Source organism: Mus musculus, chromosome 4 (assembly GCF_000001635.26).
Source record: "Mus musculus strain C57BL/6J chromosome 4, GRCm38.p6 C57BL/6J".
In the NCBI taxonomy this organism is placed as follows: Eukaryota; Metazoa; Chordata; class Mammalia; order Rodentia; family Muridae; genus Mus; species Mus musculus.
The window spans coordinates 138518145-138534205 of NC_000070.6; the positions used below are offsets into that span (position 1 = coordinate 138518145).

The 16061-nt window shown below is 50.0% G+C and overlaps 1 long non-coding RNA gene across 1 annotated transcript in view; it reads left to right on the forward strand.

Annotated features, from left to right (window-relative positions):
• Positions 1–10369, forward strand: part of Gm32549 — a 32035-nt gene extending 21666 nt beyond the window's left edge. Inside the window, exon 4 of the long non-coding RNA XR_390857.3 lies at positions 10145–10369. This is a non-coding gene — a long non-coding RNA (predicted gene, 32549). The remainder of the gene's footprint in view (positions 1–10144) is intronic.
• Positions 10370–16061: the final 5692 nt, after the last annotated feature.

The window sequence follows — 16061 nt, forward strand, 5'->3', positions numbered from 1 at the left end:
CCTTCGGGAGAGCAGACGGTGCTCTTACCTGCTGAGCCATCTCAGCCGTGGGCACTTTTTAAAACCAGCCAGGCATAGCCCCTCTTCTGCCCATAAATCCCACAGGTTAGAAAGGCCTGAAGAGTGGTGGGACAGCGGGGCCAGGTGATCTTCAGCTTTGTCCTCTGGCTACAATCCCTGCTGCCCCTCCCACTGACCTCTCCTATCCTGTTCTGTCTATGTATACACACATCCATCTTCCGTCTGTCCATGCATCCATCCATGAGTCCATCCATACTCACGCAAGCTTGCTTCCTTGGTGGGTTCCTAGTTTTGAATCCCTGCTCTACCCCCCGCCCCCTGCCTCCAACACACATTTCAAAAGATAGACCAAGGAGAGAAAAACCTGGGCGATGTCCAGGGAGCTATCATTTTTGAAGTCCAGGCTATGTTGTGTTTTCCACAAAGAGCAGACTATTTTTAGGGGACTGACAGGCAACAGAGAAGGACTTGAGTCTCTAGGGGCGGTGGTCTGGGGGAAGATGAAGGATAGCTAGTTATGTCTGCATGTACAGGTAGGTAGGTGTCTCTGACTTGTCTCTAGGTCAGAAGGGTCCAAAGTTGTCATCAGGAATAGGAGGAGAAAAGGGCATCTTTCTGTTTGGAAATTTAGAACCTACTTGTATTTTCTTTTACTCTAAAATGTAATATTTGTTTAGAGTCATTGATGGAACCCAGGGCTTCACACACACTAGGTAAGTGCACTACCACTGAGCCTTCTGCCCAACCCCATGAGCAAATAGGAAGGCAGAGAGTGTTTTGGCCCTGGATGAGAGGCTATGGACAGCCCCTCCTTTTCTCCTTTCTTCCAGCTTCTCTTCTGCCTCTACCTCCCTCCTCTTTCTCCTCCCTCTCCTCCCATGCATCTGTGTGTGGCATGCGTGCATGTGTGCCCATGGAGACCTGAGACTGATATCAGGAATAGTTCTCCATCACTCTCTCCTGATACATCAGCTGAACCCAGAGCTAGTCTTGCTCCATCAGGGATTCCCCTGTCCCCACCTTTTGAGGTACCGCATCTGCAGGAAGGCCTCTGTGCCCATATTCTGACACGCACCTTCTGCAGATCTGAATCTGGCTTCTCAAGTATAAGCAGCGAGCGCTTTCTCCAGGGAGTCATCTCTGCAGCCTCCTGACCAGCTTCTTAACTGCTCTCCGCTCAGTGGCTTTTAATATTTTGAGGTAGCATATTCTGGTATGTTTGGGTGTGGCTATGATATAAAGCCAATAACAGTGTCGAGGGAGAACTGGGAGGGGTGGGATGTGGGGGTGGGGATGGGGATGTGTCAGGCTTTAGGGGTGAAGCAGGGACCTCGCCTGGCTGGACCGCAGAGGTATATAAGAGGTGCATAAGGCCAGGCTTTGCCTTTGGAAGCTCAGAGAGCTTCCTAGCTGAGCAGGAGGGGCTTGCCAAGCCAGGGAAGCCCTCACTTCTCTGCAGATCTGACTTTATCTTGGTGTGTGTCTCTTTCCTAAAGGTGGCATTGTCTCCCCAGGGGCCCACGGTAGAGCTTTAAGCTTTAAGCTCCATTTTTTTCCTGCCAATCGACCTTTGTTTCCCAGAGCTGAGATTTTTTTACATCGCAAGGAGAAAAACTGGATTTTCTTCACAGCAGTCAGTGTGTGAAAATGCATGTGCCATGTGTCAGCCTCAAACCCTATGACCACGAGTGTGTGATGAGCACACGGAGCATGGCTCCCTGGGCTTTGGTGCTCTGTAGCATCTCCCCGTGACTTCCCATAGCTATGGCGTTGACTGGAGCCTCTTGGAGGAGGCTGGCTTATGGCAGGAGAGGGTAAGCTCACTCTATGCACAGTACCGCACATCTGTGTGGACATGTGTATCTGGGTGTGTCCATGCTGTGAACCTTGGGCAATACACGTAGCCCTCAAGACACTGTGCACAGCAGTGTATCAATATCTTCTTTTAAGAATGTGGAACTTGCCGGGCCACTGTGGCGCATATCTTTAGTCCCAGCACTTGGGAGGCAGAGGCAAGAGGATTTCTGAGTTCGAGGCCAGCCTGGTCTACAGAGTGAGTTCCGCAATAGCCAGGGCTACACAAAGAAACCCAATCTCGAAAAACAAAACAAAACAAAACAAAACACAACACAACACAACACAACACACAACTTGAGAGCTGGGGAAAACACTCAGTTGGTTAAGTGCAAGCATGAGGGCCCACATTCCATTCCCCAGAACCCATGGTAACTGTAATCTCAGTGCGAGGAGGGTGGACAAGGCTGGATCTGGGGGTTCAGCCTGGACTACTTGGAGAGTTACAGGCTAAGAAGACTGTTTTAATAAACAAGATGGATGATGTCTGGGGAATAGCAGCCTAGGTTGGCCCCTGTGTGCTATGTGCACATGTATGTACACACAAGTACACACATACCAACATGAACATGCATATGTGCACATATGTACACACGAGAGAGAGAGAGAGAGAGAGAGAGAGAGAGAGAGAGAGAGAGAACGCTCAGGGACATTACATAATTCTATAATTTGGATCTTGAATGTCTCCCAAAGGCTCATGGGTTGAAGACTTGGTCACATGACTGTAGGGCTATTTGGAGGCTGTGAGCTTTTAAGAGGCAGTGGAAAGAAATCAGGTCTCTGGGGGACATGCCCTTGACGGAGTTTCCTCTCTCCTTAATTTTCCAGCTATCACAAGGGAAGAATTGTGTCCCCCAACTCACCCCTGCCATGACGTATAGCTGTCACAGGCCTAAAGTGGCAGATATAAATGTCATGAGCTGAAACTCCTCAGGCTGTGCCTAAGAAATCTTTCCTCTGGTTGACGGTCTCGGAAATTTTGTCACGGTGATGAAAGCCGATAAGCTCCCATAGCTTGTCCAAGGTTTCACCATGAGGAAGTTGGAGTACTGGGATTTGAACTCGAGCAGTGGCTCTGTAATTCACATTCCCAAGCCCTAGGAAATCTGGGAAATTAAAGCGTTTCCATGCAAGCACAGCAAGGGTTAAGCTAGAGCCTGGCCTGGGTCTTTTCCTCCATCCACATGGGTGTATAAGTGGGTGACAATTGGGATAGGCTGGTGGCTGAGTGTGTATGCACCTGCCCCAAGCTGTCCCCTGCGGGGGCTGACTGGAGCACTTCAGCTTTCCCAGGGGAAGACACCCTGTGGTCACTGCACCTGCCTGTCCAGCACTGACCACCATGACCATAGGTCCTAGATGAGTCCCTGTTCGACTTGCCCCCTCCCTTCATTTCTCTGCTCCAACAGAAACCTGTCACCTCTGGGACAAATATGTCCCCAGGGACTCATTTGAATCAGCCAGCTAGTGGCTAAAGTTCTCACTGTGTGCCTTAGAGTTCCTTTTATCCAGCTTCTGGCTTGCTGATTCTTGGTTGGGTGACATTAAGCAAGTTTCCCCCTCCCCCCCCCTCTTCCCCTCCCTCCCAATCCCCTTCCCTTTCCTCCCTTTTCCTCCTCCTCTTCTTCCCTCTCCTCTTCTTCCCGCTCCTCTTCTTCTCTTCTTTCCTTTCCTTCCCTTCCCTTCCCCCCTCTTTCTTCTTTCTTTCTTTCCTTCTTTCTTTCTTTCTTTCTTTCTTTCTTTCTTTCTTTCTTTCTTTCTTTCTTTCTTTCTTTCTTTCTTTCTTAGACATTTGCTCAGACCTCCTCACCAGCTAGGCTAGGCTGATTGGCCAGCCTTTCCCCCCTCTGCTCACTGCTGGAATTCTGAGAGTATGCAACCAACCACACCCCTCGTTTTCTTGGGAGTTCAGGGGCTTGAACTCATGTCCTCACACTTGCAGGGTAACTCTTTACTGACCACTTCCCCAGCCCATGAGCAAATTTCTTAATGTCTCTGAGCCTCTGTGTCCTCATCTCTAAAATGGGGATGATCCAGGGACCTCCATAAGACGAATGGAAGGCTTCTAGGACTCTGTACATGGAAAGGACTGAGAGAGGCACCTGCTACTTGGTCCCCCTCCTTACTGTTCATGCACAGAGAGTCCTGGCAGGCAAGTTTAGTTATTTGTCTGTTCCCCTTACAAGGGCGTGGACCAGCTGGTACTCCTTTGCTAGGGCCTGACTCGGCCCGGGAGTGTTGCTAAGGTTGGTCAAGGCTGACCAGCATCCGAATGAGGGAGTTTTAATTTTCTCCGGGTCAGAGAGAGCTGTGCTTCCAGGGAGTGGACTCTAGGTCCTTGGTCTCAGGGGTGGGCTCAGGCTGACTGGCCTAAGCCAGGGATGCAAAGTAGGGCAGGCGTCCCCAGGGGGGTTGCCGTGGCAACAAGGAAGTTCTAATCAGTGGAGACTCCCAGGGTTGGCTGGATGCTTGCTTCGGTGGGGGACACAGCCTGGTGTGTCTAAGGCGTTGGGGACCTCAGTGATCTCTCTGTAAAGCCGGGGCTGGGCTTTCAGTTCCCTGTCCTAAGTAAAAGGGCTTATGGGTGGGACAGCTGCTTGCAGCTGCAGAGGGGTCATGTGATGAGGCTGTATTGTGGCTATCTTCCCACAAACATTGCGGTGACATAGGACAAGGGCTGTAGGGGGTAAAATGTACACAGGTTTCTAAGCCTCTCCCGGCTCTATCTACCATATCAACCCCTCCCAGGGGTGTGGCCAGGCGTCTTAGGTTTTAGGAAGAACGTCAGCGTTCTGGTGATTGGCCAAGCTTGGGGACTTATGGGTCCATCACTTAGTGTAACCCCTGGGGCCTGTCACAAAAGCCCCCTGAGAGTTGAGTCTGGAGAAGGATGCACTCTGATTTCTTGAGCCACTTCTTTGTCATCAGCTTCTCCATGTTAGCTCATGGTGTCACTGGCTGGCTTCTCCTGGGGGCTGAAGGTCTCAGCCCTCACTTCTGGGTCCTAGTCGAGATCTGGGTAGCCGGTGATGAGCAAGGGCTACCCTGGCTTTGCAGCTTGGCCCAGGTCTTAGTACCTCTCAGAGAAGTATCTTCACTTCAAAAACAGTCAGCTGGGTGTGGGGACCTTTAATCCCAGCACTCAGGAGGCAGAGGTAGGCAGATCTCTGAGTTCCAGGCCAGCCTGGTCTACAGAGTGAGTTCCAGGCCAGCCTGGTCTACAGAGGGTTCTCTAGTTCATTTTCCTCCCTACTCTCTCTTTCCCTCCCTCCCTTCTTCCCCCCTCTCTCTCTTCCTTTCTCCCTCCCCCCTTTTCTTCCCTCCCTCTCCCCCATCCCTCCCTCCCCACTTTTCTTTCTTAGTGTGTGTACATGTGCCATGACATTCACGAGGAGATCAGAAGGCAGCTGTGGGAGCTGCTTTTCTCCTTTCACCAAGTGTGTGGGGCATCTCAGGATTAAACTCATGTCCTCAGGCTTCGTGGCAGAAGCCTTCACCTGCCGAGCCATCTTTCTGAGCACCAACTGTCTCCATAGAAAGGTCCCAAGGCCCCATTTCATGGAGGCATGGGTTTGTAAGACCATAGAGCAGTAGAGCCAATTTGAATTCCAGCTCTCCTTGGTAGAGCTGTGTAGCCCTAGGCTCGTGACATAACCTCTCTGAACTTTGGCTTCCTCATATGCAATACCAGGGAGATGGATCTTAGTGGCCTGGGGTAGCCATGAAGAGTATGAGGACAGTCACAAACCACAGAGTGGGCTCTGTGCTGTGCTGAAGGCAGGCAGGGGGCCTGAGAGGCGGGCATCCCGAGCCTCAGCACTGTGGAGAGGATGACAGTTCTGCCTTCATATCCTGAAGCAGCCTCACACTGCAGGAGGAGCTGAGAGGCCTCTGGTGTTTGGTTGCCTGGTTTCTGCTGAGTCGGAAGGAGCTGGGAGCTGGGAAGTGACAGTCTGCGGCAGCCAGGGGCCGTGTGGGACACATTCTTTGCTGAAAGCCAGTTTCCATCTTGTTATCTTAATGGCTCCTTACAACAGCTCTGGTAATTGTCAGCTCGCTGTTCAGATAGATGGGAGCCCCGAGACTGAGTTAACTGCTCAAGGTCACTCAGCATAGCAGCTTTGACAGGGAGGCCTAGCCAGACACCAGGCCAAGTGTCTGTGTCTCTAACAGATGGTGACAAGCCTTCCCAGAATCTGCCCACCTTTGTCTACCTTAACTTCTGCCTGCTGCAGTCTCAGTCTCTTGGTCCTGAAGAGCTCTGACTCTGAGCCAGATGTCTAGGTTCAAATCCTTCCCAAGTCTGTGAGCTTAACGTGCCTGGGTTCTCCGTTGGTCAAATGGGGGAGGCGATACTTGCGTCTACTCTGAAGTAATGTTTGGGAGAGTCATGCAGCCCATTAGTGTATACCCCGACCTGGGCCTCAGTTGTTCCATACGCTAAATCGGTGTTGTTGACTGAGCACGTATTTGGAGTGGTTAAGAGTTTGGTTTACTATCCATAGCAACCAATGAGCTTGGGGGTTTTAGTCCCATTCTCCAGATGAAGAAACTGAGACCAGAGAAGTGAATTGACATACCAAAAGCATCCTGGCTATAACGGGCAGGATGGTGCAGTCCATACTCAGCTCTGACTTTCACTTGCAACCCATGACTTCCACCTCCTCCCCTCCCATCTTTGAGTGACACTCCAGGGACTCCACTAGCCTGGGACATTGGAGTCCCTGCCCTATACAGAAGAGGTAGACCCCGTGCCTACTTGTAGGCTCCAGTCCTATCTGGGGTTCTTTTCGTTCTCAGACTGTGGCAGGCCCTAACTGGTCCCAGACTCTGAGCGCTGAAGGAGAAGTGTGTTTCCTCTGTGAGGCCTCTCTCCAGCCTCACTCTGTTCCCGGCCTGCCACTTTAGCCAGCAGCAGCAGTGGGTTACATAATGAGCAGCAGGTTACATAAGGGTGAACTAGGCCCTGGTGGGGACTGGGAACAGAGTGGTCCTCACCATCTAGCAGAGCGCCAGGCTCCCACACCCACGGTGCTCAGCTGTCCACCCGGGCCCAGAACTGGGGCTGGGCCTGGTATGATTACAGAGCATAAACGTTGCTTGCCTGGTGTGGCATAGCCCGGTCAGGGCCAAGAGCCCCAGTGTGGTCCTTGCTCTTCATGTCTTGATGAATCCCGTTCATTTCTGGACCTGTTTCCCTTTCTAGAAATCAAAGGCTAGTCTGGAGCTGTCCAGCACCCCTCCCAGCTCCAGGGACATAGGGCTTTTGTTTTGGAGAGGAGACTCACATCTCTAGGTTCTGGCTCACTCTCTGGACATTGTCCTCTCTGGGTCCACTTACCCAGGATGGAATCCAGTGTCAACCCCACTGGTACAGGAGGAGGTTAGGGGGTTCTGGAGGTTGGCAGGAAAGAGGATTGGGACTTCTCATTTCCTCAACTCCAGTCGCACCTGGATATGCTTAGCAGGCATTCATCATCTTAATATTCATGACACTGAGGCTGCCACTGGCTGAGCACTTCCTCCAGCCGGGTGCTGCAGGCTCCGTTCCAACTCCCAAGAAAACCCTATGAAACCCGTACTGTCCCTGTCCCCATTTAATAAATAATGCTCAGAGAGGGCAAGCGGCCTACCCAAACTCACACAGCCAATTCCTAGCCGGGCACTAGATTTCAGGCTTGTCATGCTTTGGGGACAGGAGAAATGGGGATAGCCAGATGGTCTCAACAATGTGTTGTGGTCTGAGCTCTGAGGAGTGTCCGTCCCCCTCACTAGCCGCCTCCGGGCCCCCTCTGGACTCACCCCCCCCCCACTGTGTTCCCTTTGTGCCACCCACAGTGGCCAAGGAAGCATCTGCAGGGTGGGCAGCACAGCCTGTGGGTTGAGTGGGCAGCTGGCACAGAGGGTCCTTAGGCACTCGTATTGTATTTTTAAACCCCAGCTCTGGCCAGCCCCTGCAGTTGGCTCAGGCAGGCTGAGGCTTCTCCTTTGGGCCTCTGAGGAGGAGGCTGGGCCACTGCTGCCTATGCTGGAGTCTCCCATCATGTCAGCATTTGTATGTGGGGTTTTGGGGGGTGGTGCTCAGCCTTGGACTGAAGTGATGTCTGGGGGTACCTGGGGCCCTAGCAGTCCAAGCCACTCATGGAAGAAGCCTCAGGCAGGTCTCGGGCTACAGCTCAGGCGGAGAAAAGCAGGATGTGATTAGCATTGGGTGGGAGAGGAGAGGGAAGGAGGGCTGGGCAGAGGCAGAGGTGTCCTGGGAGAGGTGGGAGGCCCTGAGGGAGCATAAAAGCCATTCTTAGATGGGAGGGAGGAGGTGAGTTAGCAGCAGAATGAGGACTCGAACTCAGAGCTCCTGGCGCCCAAGAGCTATTGTGGACCAACTTCTTTTCCATCCTGGCCCCAGGGCAGTGTTATTCTTGGGGGCTCTATTCTTGGGTAGGGGCTTTGCCTGCACTGTTAGAAGGTTGAGAATGAGGAAGAGGAGGGGGAGGAAGAAGGAGGATTCAGTAGAGGAGGAGCAGGGAGGAGGGAGTGGAAGAGGTAAGGGAAACCACAGGAGGTGGAGGAGGGGGAGGTAGGGCCCTGTGTCCTCCTTTGCCACCACAGGAGTTTTCAAGAAGGAACTGGATCAGATTTCATTGCAAAGGCCACCTAATGGTGGAGGAGAAACTGGAGTCTTGGGGTAACAGTGGGAGTGTTCCCTTCTAAACTGGGAGTGCTCCCTTCTAGACTTGGAGTGCTCTCTTCTAAACTGGGAGTGCTCCCTTCTAGACCGGGAGTGCTCCCTTCTAAACCGGGACTGCTCCCTTCTAAACCGGGAGTGCTCCCTTCTAGACTGGGAGTGCTCCCCTCTAAACCAGGAACATCTGCCAATTCTCCTTCTCAATCCAGAGTTGTGATGGTGCTGAAAATTAAAGGGTTGGGAAATGTTTGCGGGAGAAACACCATGAAATGAAAGTCGGGTACAGTGCATGGGATCCCTGGCCTTCGCCCCAAGATGGATGCTGTCAGGGGGTATGACTGTCTTTACCACACTGTGTAAATCATTAGCACTTAGTACTCATTTTAAGCCTTGAGCAGGGAGCGGCACACCCTTTCTGCTAACTTTACAATGACCTGTTTTGTTTTTGTTTTTAAAGAAGTTCTTTTATTTCTAATCATATAAATCTAATTTAGAATTATTTTTAACAACCTTGCCTATGCGTGTATCTGTGTATGGGTATGTTGTGTGAGTGCAGATGCCTGTGGACTCCAGTACTGGTCATCTGATGCCCCGGATCTAGAATTACAGGTGGCGTGAGCAACCTGATCTGGCGGCTGGCAATGCGGCTCCTCTTCTTTTAGAGTCTTCACCTGACCACTGAGCCATTTCTCCAGCCCCACAAGGGCCCATTTTTCTGTTGAGGCTGTGGAGACTCAGAGAGATTAAATGTAATACAGATAAGTGGTTGAACCTGGGTGCCTTCAGAGCTCAGCACTTAGGCTGCTCCTGGCGGCTCCACCCACGGTGACAAGGGCTTGATGGACACTGAGTAGGAAGACAGGCAAGTGGGAGCTGTGCACAGCGAGGCTGTCAGTCTCCTTCTCTGGTCTCTCCCAGGACTTGCCTGAGGGAGCTCCAGAACCTTCCAGGCCCCTCATTTCCACTTGTCCTAGCCTTCAACGTCAGAGACATAATACTCTCGTTCTCGACTCAGATTCTTCCACTGCCTCTACTGCCTTTGGGCCAAGTCCAAGCTTCACAGCTTATCCCGAGGGTCTTTCCCCGATGCACCCCTTCCTCTATGCCTCCATCCCTCCATCTCCTCATCTCTCCATCTCTCTGTCCCTCCATCCCTCCATCCCTCCATCTCTCCTCCCCTCCCCATAGCACAGCACTCCCAAAAAAGGGGGGAGGGGAGGAGCGGGGAGGAGAGAGAGCATCAAAGGAGGTCCAAAGATGACTTGAGAGCAGAAAAAGGAGATTTAAAAACAGATGGATGGACCTAATGGTATGGCAGTATGGAGCTTTTGCTTGGATAAATATTTGGTTCTACTTTATTGTTGAGTAGTATTCCATAGGGTAGATGCACAATTTATTAAACCACCTGCCTATTAGAAAATACTTGGATGATTTTCAGTTTAGATTACCCCACCCTCCTATACTCCTTTAACATTGGCACCCCCACTTCCTTTTGATAAGTATAGTTATATATTTTCTTCGATGTTTTCTCTCATTATGCCTCCTCTGTCATTCATCACCATATTGATTTGTTTTGCTTTGCAGAACTGAGGATTAAACTCAAGACCGAGCACGTGCTAGGTCAGGCCACACACCCTTGCTTACTGGGTAGCTACGGTGACCTGCACAAGACCCTTACAAAATCAAGCCAACATGAACAACCAACATTCCATCAGGCTGCATGGACTGCACTCAGTCTGTTAACAACAAAAGCAAAAACAAAAACAAAAACAAAAAAAGAAAAAGAAAGAAGAAGAGGCTGTGGGTGTGGGGGAGGAACACTGTGTGTGTGTGTGTGTGTGTGTGTGTGTGTGTGTGTGTGTGTGTGTGTGTGAGGGGAGTGGAGGAGGGATCTGGGATGCATATGATCAAGATACAACATGTATATCTATGACAGTGTCGAAGACTGAATAAAAGATATTCTAAGTATTTTCCTATATCTTTTCTGAGACTCTAATCCCCCCCCCTCAGTCTGTCTCAGGTGTGTGACATGTGACATGGTCTGTGAAAGGATTTCTACGATGGCTACTTTTAGAATTTTTCAGCTGATTCCAGCTTCTCCGTTGGCTCTGCTTTGTTGGGTTCGGCTGAGTGCCCTTCTTACGGATGCTGAGCCTCCCTGATTCGCGGGAAACTCAGTGACTTTCATCTGTATCCTGGACACAGTGACTATCATACAGTTTTGGATCTTGCTTCAGCTTTCTGACACTGTGCCAATGGGAGAAGGTGAGAGACAACCACATTTGGGGTGGTGGTGTATGCGAGAGTCCAGCTCCCCACCCACCCCACTTAGACACTCCAGGGAAGGGACATGACTACTCTTACCTTGGGAGGGGAGGGACACCTCATCTTCATTGGGGGTGGGTAGAAGTCTGTGATCCCCATGTAGCTTCCATAGCTGACTCTGTGATGGGCTGGGGGAGGCAAGAAGAGGTATCCTTGTCTTAGCCTTACATTGCATGATAAAACCACAGACAACCAAAGGGTGTGGGGGAGACTTTGGGCATTCATGGCTTTGGCCATTTCAGTCAACATGGTAGGGAGCTCACATCATGAGAGAGAGGGGGAGGGGGAGGGGGGAGGAGGAGAGGGGGAGAGGGAGAGGGAGGGGGAGGGGAGGGGGAGGGGGAGAGGGAGAGAGGGAGAATCTTGGAACAAGATATAGGCTCCTTTGAATTATTTCTGAACTTCAGTTAGGCCCAGTATCCTAAAGTTTCTAGAAAGACACCATTTAGGGGAATAAGCCTTTCCTGGGTCAATAATCGAACTGTAACAGGGTGTGAAGTCTGGGATGTCTATTGTTTCCTTTGATACTGTGAAAAGGGGTAAGTGGAACTCCCTCCTCATAGCCTGGCAAGGGTGGGGTGCCAGGCACCCTGCTTGGCCTCTCCTTGGTGTTAGGCTGATATGGGTAATTAGAATCCAGAAGTTTCCCATGTCTGAGGTTCCTGTCCTTTCTTGGTCCAGACACAGCAAGATTCTATTGGAGATATCTTAAAAATTTTTGTCCTGTTGTTACCACCAGTGTGCAGGGTGTCCCCAGCTCCTAGCCCAAGACATTCAAGACAAAGAAAAACAACTGGCCACAGGCCACCACTTAGTCCCTGAGGTCCCTGCAAGCTTGCCTAGAGGAGAGGTCTTTTAGACTATGCTTCTTCTAGACATCACATCATGTCCAAGCTCCCTATGTTTACTCAGTAGTAAGAAGAGGGGAAAGTCTGTCTACTCTGCCTTGGTTCAGAATTGGATGGGTCTGAAATGTGTCTTGATTTAGAACCAAAGCCTCTATGTTCTAGGCGTATTTTTAAAAGGCAGCTCTAAGCCAGGGGAAAGAAGCTGCAGAAGGCGAATGGAGACAGATCAGTTGCCTTTAATTTGGCTTCTGCAGGATGAAACAGAAAGCAATGTCTGCTAGTTTGTAGGGTTTGGGTAGAGCCACAAAGTACAGTTGGCACAGCAATGAGATTAGGTTGTCACTGAGAGTGCAAAGCCACCCGCACAGCCCCATGGCACTCCGACGGGCATGCTGTGGAAAGGAGAGTGAAGAAGCCTAATTTAGACATGGAAGAAAACTGCCTTGGGGTTTTGCCCAGGAGGTTCACAGTCAGCCTCAGGAAGATACCCTCACCGGAGTCCAGCTGAGTGGGGGAACAGGACTGGGGGAGCAGTGTTTTCTAGGAATATGTCAATCAGATATAGGTATGAGGATGCTTAGAGATGCAGGCATTGTGTTACTCCAGCTGGTCCAGTTCCAACTTTACTTCACTAGCTGTTGTTGGCAGGTAGTCTGCATGAATGGTGAGTCTGGGGTGGTCCATCCTCCTGAGGCTTTTAGTGAGCAGCCCACAGGGAACCTCCCAGGCACTGGGCCAGGAGTTTTTGTATTCAGATGGGTGAGTCCACCAAGACAGGAGAAGACAGCCAAGTGCCGATCATTTATCTATTCACCCACTGACTCAAACATACATATACTACTGATTCATGGATTTGCCCACCTGCCACCCATCTGTGAACCCACCCAAGGCTGATTTTTCAGGTCTCCAGAAGAAGGAATAATAATAATAATAATAATAATAATAATAATAATAATACATGAGAAAGGGATAGATAGATAAATAGAGAGAGGGATTGAGAAATGTAGAGAAAGTCAACAGCTCATCCAACAATCTGTCCATCTACCCACCCAGACACTTAATCCGACATTCTGCCCACTCACATAACCACTCATTCAGTTCTTCTACCTACCATTATTGCTTAATTTCCTACCCCTGCCATCCATCCATCCATGCATGCATCCATGCATGCATGCATGCATCCATCCATCCATCCATCCATCCATCCATCCATCCATCCATCCATCGAGTCCGTCCATCCATCCATGTATCCATCCATTCCATTCCATCCATGCATCCATCCATCCATGCATCCATCCATCCATCCATCCATCCATGCATTCATGCATGCATGCATCCATCCATCCATCCAGGTATCCATCCATCCATCCATCCATCCATCCATCCATCCATCCATCCATCCATCCATCCATCCATCCATGCATCCAGTCCATCCATCTATCCATCCATCCATCCATCCATCCATCCATCCATCCATCCATCCATCCATCCACAAAGATCAGATAGATACAAGACTGATTGTTGTCTTTTGAGATAGCTGCCTAGGCGGAAAGCCTCATGCACACGGATGGTTTGAGTGTATGCCGGAAACTGCTGAAGTATCGGAAGGCATGGTCTGCACATCCCAGAGGAAGGGGAACTTAGGCACTCTAAGAATGGGAGTCTATATTTTCATGCCAGCTTTAAAGAGCTGCGTAGCAGATGGTACTGTCGTGAACGGTGGATTGTGAACTTAGTTACCCAATTTGTACTAACTCTGGAGTACAGGTGTTGTGTGAATTCTTCGGGAGACATAGAAATACATGTATTCATTCCAGATAGAGAGGGCACATGGACCAGGGAAAGGATTCCATCCAAGTCTAGCTTTGCAAGACAATGAGTTGACTGGGGTTACTTAGGGAATCATAGGTCACTCCTGGATAAATGTGTCACCAAACAGTGTCACCCCTAGTCTGTGTAACCCCAGAACAGCAGACGTGCTAGAGTCATCTGGGGCAGCTACCCCACCATTAAGTCCCACCCACTTGGTTATTTACTCCTTACATAAAGGCAACAGGAATCTCAGGAAGGGGAGGAGCTAAGGAAAGGGAAGTGACCTCAGAGAGGGAGGGGCCTCACGAGGATCTCCTGAAGGCCTTGTGAATCTCCTGACCCTTCCTCCTCAAGGAAATATTTAAGAGCCCATCTCAAAATGGTCCCAGGAAGGTGATTACAGCTGCTTTGCTTCAGGATGGTGGTTGTCATGTCCAACTTGGGACAACAGCTTCAGCAAGCAGCACATAAAATGGTCTGAATCACCAGTTCTCAAGATCTATTGGGGGGGTGGGGGAAGGAGGGAAGGTAGCGTCTATTCTAGCTCTCTGAATCTCTATAGGGTTCAGGGCTGAACGGGAAGTCCTTCCTGAAGGAACAATTTCTGTGGGAGAAGTGGCTTTCATGTGCTTGTGTGTATGTACGTGTTTGTGTGTGCTTGTGCTCACCCCTGTGCACACACGTATGTGTTGGGGTATGTGCACATGTGTGCCAGAGGTCGACATCCGCTGACGTTCTGGATCTCTATGCATTTTGCCTTTCCAGACACGGTCTTTTATTGAACCTGGAGTCCCCCCTTCAGCTAACAAGCAGGTGCCAGGGACCCTCCGTCTTCAACTCCTCAGCACTGAAATTATAGACACACGTCTGGATTTTTTACGTGGGCACTGGGGATCCGATCTCAGACCCTCATACTTGCAAGGCAAATGCGTTTCTGACTGAGCACCTTCCCAGACCCTGTTCTCTTGCCTTTGAGTGGAGCCTTCTCATTGATCTACAGTCTACAGTCATGCCTGGGACCGTGGTGTTGTCAGACTTTCTGGGAGAGCCGCCATATCCTGCCTCTCCCTGGCCCCATGACTCCACATTCTTTAGAAGAGATTCCTCTTTGTGATCGGTGGTACCTATCCAGTGAACGAGTGGGTGGATTCCATTGGTCAGTAAGTACTTACTGAGGGCCTGCTGTTTGTTAGGGACTATTCTGGCAGCTTCACGCGCTACTGTAGATGAGACCAGTCCTCCATCAATAGAGCTTGATTTAGTATTTAGTGTGTTTAGAAACACACCAGCGAGTCAGAATTCCCACCGCACGCACACTGTTGGTATTGAGGGCGCTGGTGTCTTTGGAATAAGGGTGAAGAGGAAACCTTACTTAATAGCGGTACTGACTGCCACGAAGAGTTCTCACTTCCGATTATTAAGCCCTTGTCACCAGCCAGTGTATTATGATCAGACCTCCTTCTCTACAGACCTTGTGTCTAAGGATTCAACCAAAATCATGTGAAAAATATTTGGAAAAATACGTGCCAGTGTTTAGCAAGTGTGTGTAGTAGTAAATTATTTAAATTTCATCCTGGGGCTTCTACCCCGCCTTAGGTTACTGAGTTCCTGGATGATAGACACACTCGGCCTTTATATTTACAATCAGCCTTGGGCAGCTGCCTACCTCGCCATGCTGATAGCATCTGCTTTCATCGGTAACCCTGAGTTATTACTTACTATTTACTGTGCTTCATCTGGGCTGCTCTTAGCTCCAGTTGGGCAATCCTCAAGGCCACCCTTTATAAACACTTAACTCATGGCAGCTTCATTTTTTCCTCTCTTGCCCCTTTTTCTCCTCCTGTCCCTCTCAAAGCCCACAAAACCCTAAACCCCATCTTTGTCTCGTCTGCCCAGCTGTTAGCTGTTGGCATCTTTAATTTGCCAATCACAATGAACTGGGGGCAGGGTCACTAGTGCCTTTGTGTAGACTCATCTCTGGGTAACCAGTCTTGGGGGGCCCAAATTAGCATTGGAATACAGGCAACCTTAGGCCAATTCACTACAAACGTGGACTTCTGTCTTTTCACGATTCACTAAGCAAGACAGTATAGCAACTGTTTGCATAGCTTTCACCTGTACCAGGTATTATATGTAGCCGACCAAAGTACACAGCGGGATGCACTCAGGTTGTAAGCAAATGCTGCACCATTTTGTATGTAAACTCAGAACCTGCAAATTTTGGGGTCTTTACTAACCCTGGAACCATCACCAGATATCCAGGCATGAATGTGTGCCTCAAGCACCCTATGATGTAGTTTTATTTTAAAAAGATTCTGTTTTGAGTTTGTGTATATGTGTATCTATGTTTGAGTGTATGCATGCGAGTGCAGTACCCAAAGGAGGCCAGAAGAGGGAGTCAGATTCCCTGAGTCTGGAAAGTTAAAGACTTCCCAGCCACCTACAGAGATACTGGGCAATGGAACTTGGGTTCTCTGCGAGAGCAGTAGACACTCTTAACTGCTGATCCATCTCTC